Source organism: Propithecus coquereli, unplaced genomic scaffold, assembly GCF_000956105.1.
Source record: "Propithecus coquereli isolate 6110/MARCELLA unplaced genomic scaffold, Pcoq_1.0 Scaffold187, whole genome shotgun sequence".
Taxonomy (NCBI): Eukaryota; Metazoa; Chordata; class Mammalia; order Primates; family Indriidae; genus Propithecus; species Propithecus coquereli.
The window spans coordinates 2110994-2114610 of NW_012143523.1; positions in this window are offsets into that span (position 1 = coordinate 2110994).

Sequence of the window (3617 nt, forward strand, 5' to 3'; positions counted from 1 at the left end):
AGATTTTTAGAAAAGAACTAACAGCATTGAGAATGGGCTGTTAGGAAATGTAAAGGTATTGAAGAATTTTAAGGAGAATAACGACATAATATTATTCATATAAAAAAAACTGATGTCAAATGAATGAATTTCATGGAGATAAGTACAATAGTGAGAGCATTAGTTAGGAATTAATTCAGAAATCCCAGAGTAGTCATAATACCATAATCAATGCTGGTCTTGATGTCAATATCAACTCTAACCCTGAGTCTAAGAGTCCTTGAAATATTTCTTTTTACATTACATAGTTACCTGAGTAAATATGTCTCTTTGGTCTAAAACTGCAGGGATTATGATTTTGAATATTCACTGAGGTATTACAGTATTTTCCCTCCAGTGGACCCACCTGCTTTTCATTCATGGATTTCTGGGTCTAAATACTGTCTCTTTTTCAAACATTGGGAATGGGGATATGACTTTTTTCTCTTAAGGTGACTGCCATCAAACTCCTGATTGTCCATCTTTGATTTCTTCTAAAAATATAAATTAAGTAGTATCCTTTTTTCTCACGTCTTTTGTTCCTAGCAATGTTTTGTTCTATTAAGCATCTATGCATTTTCTGTAAGTCAGATTTCTTTGGTTGCCCTTCTGAAATAGTTAATATGAAAAAATAAATATTCACTAATTCAATAAGCATTTATCTGGAAGCTATTATATGAAAATATGAATCAGGCTAGGCTCAGATATGGCCTCTCAATAACAAAGTAATACAAAATAGTTGCTTAAAAAAGTAGAAGTATATTTCTGAACTATTCTAGAAGATTTCTCTACAGTGCTATTCCTCTGGAGTAAGGCTGATGGAATATCTATCATCTCAAATATTGTAAGTCATCACGGGAGAATGAAAGAGAGAACCAGAGGGTTTGTCTTTAGTCATTAAATATTTCATCCTGAAATAATTACATGAACAAGCTCAAGGTAGTCTGATGGAGGTTAAGAAATCATATGTACCATAGATAATTAAGCCCAATTTTCCCAGCCAAAATTCCAGATATGTGAAGGAACCAAGCAAAGAACAAAAAAGCCAACATGAAGCTGAGCATAGAGATATGAATCAGAGACTAAAAAGACCAGCTAGTTGAGTCTTGCCTAAAATGCATTTCACGTGATCATGAAATAAACAAGTTGTTTTATGCCATTAATTTTGGGGCAGTTGGTTTCGTAGCAATAGCTAAATGATACATGGTCAAATCCAGCTTGAAATGAGCCATGATATGAACAATGTATTGTGCCCAAAAGATGGGGAGCAAGAGAGCTTTGGCAAAAAGCTCTAATGCCTACCAAAGAAAGGTAGTACTTAGCCCTTTTGGCACACAACAAAGTTTAAGATGCTATATACTACTGGGAGAGACATAATAATGAATAATGAAATATGATACTTGATAGAGTATATTAGTGATACATAGAATTATCCAATTGAACAGGAATGTGGATTCACTTTTTTAAAAAACTACTTTAGCCATTCCTTAAGATTGCTAGTAACAAATTCTTTTTTTTTTTTTTTTCATCTGAGAATGTCGTGACTTCCTCTGCATTTCTGAAGGATACTTTTGTTAGATATAGAATATGTGGTTGACAGTATTTTTCTTTCAGCTCATGAAAAATATTGTGTTACTTTCTTCTGTACTCCATGGTTTCAAATGAGAAATTTGCTATCATTTCAATTTTATGTTTCTATAGGTAAGATGTTATTTTTCTCTGGCTGATTTCTAGATTTTATTCTAGGTCTTTAGTTTTCAGAAGTTTACTTAAAAGATTTTTTTAGAATTAATTTCTCTGGATTTATCCCATTTGTGGTTTGCATAGGTTTGTAATCCTATAGAAGCTTAACTGCCCACTTGAGCTTGCTGATAATAGTAGGAAAAAGCAGAGAGTTTACTAAACCCAACTTGTACTGCCTTCTTCAGTCTTGATGCTGCTAGATGGGTCAGGTGGAGGCTTAGTTCACTCTAGCACCCAGATGACACTACCTTTGTGAGAGAATCGAAGCACTCTGGCTTCCATTATAAATGGAATGGAAAATTAGCGTCCTGCTCAGTGCTCCCATTACCCCTGTCACATGCACTATTCAGGAAGTAGAATCAGACTGCCATCTGATTATACCAAGAAGGAGATAGAAGGTAAGGTCCTCACTTGGACTGTTGATACAAATTGGCAGAATAATTAGATCACAATGCCTGTATTCATAAAATGAGGAGGGGATTGGGTGGAAGATCTATTTCTCTCATGGCCTAATGAAATTGCATAGGTATAGATAGTTTTCTCTTTGGGATTTGGTTGGAGTAGAGCAGATATTGCCAAAGACATTTTTTGTCAATTTGTTTTCAAACTACTCTTTTCCTGATAATTTTAGCTAGGGGAATCTGGCTTTTCTTATAGCTATTTTTTTTGGCATGTTTGTTGGCAGTTCCAGGTTGTAAATACCTACATACCCGGAATATATGGAAGGCAATGAGGAAACCTGGAGAACTCACTGCTGTTTTGTTCAGAAATTAATGAAATCCCTAGACAGGCCACCTTTTTTTTTTTTTTTTTAACCATCTTTGAGAGTCTTCCTGTGCTTGTTTGCTTTATTATGTCCAAGTTATTTATCTGTAAGTGAAAGGAACTGAGAGAAAAGAGATTACTGTATCATGATGTGGAACAGGGAGTTGGGGATTACTTTTTTTGGTGAAAAGGGGCACCTTGTGATGGTGAATAGGAAGAATGGCACTCTGACGAGATCCTGTCCTTTGATGGGGGTAGGTTTTCTAAGAGTATCTTGTATGGAAAGGCATTCTAAACATGAGCGAAAGCTGCAAGGATTAAAAGCGCAGAATCAGGGAATGGTAAATAGTCTGTAAAAGACTGTGGTAGATCCTGCCAAGAGTCCACCTACATCTCTTCATTCACTTATACACACGGAAGGCTGTTTAGTGTGACACTAGAATCATGAAACTACTGAAGATTTAATGCTGGGATCAGCCCTCAGTTAATGATGTAATGGGAACCCTAGGTTCCTCACCCATGGATGGGGTAACTGATGAAAACTTTACACTGTCTCCAATGATTCCAGAGAGAGATTTCCAAAGGTACTGAGTTCTCATTACCAACAGTGATAACTGTTTTGAAAAATGCATAATTCACTAGCTGTCTTTTCTTCAAGGTGTTATTTCCTCATTGTCCTATCATGTGTTATGTAAACTCCGAAAAAATTAAATTGTGCTGGATTCTTTATCTCAATGTCAACTTTTGAAAGAAACCAAAACAAGACCAAATATGAATCTCTAGACTCATTGGAATTAAAGAGGTCTTGTGAGGAAAAATTTTGATTATACAAAAGGCTGAAATTTCACATTAGGATTTCCTCTGCATTCTATTACAATGGGACGCCAGTGATGATTTTGACATGGGAACATATTCAAAGATGTGATTTCAGATCACTTCAATAGATGCAGACAAAATTCATCTCCATTTCATAATAAAAACACTGAAGAATCTAGGTATAGAAAGAATTCACCTCACCATAATAAAGGCAGATCAGTAGCAAGACAACAATGTGCCGCCAGTGATGATTTTGACATGGGAACATATTCAAA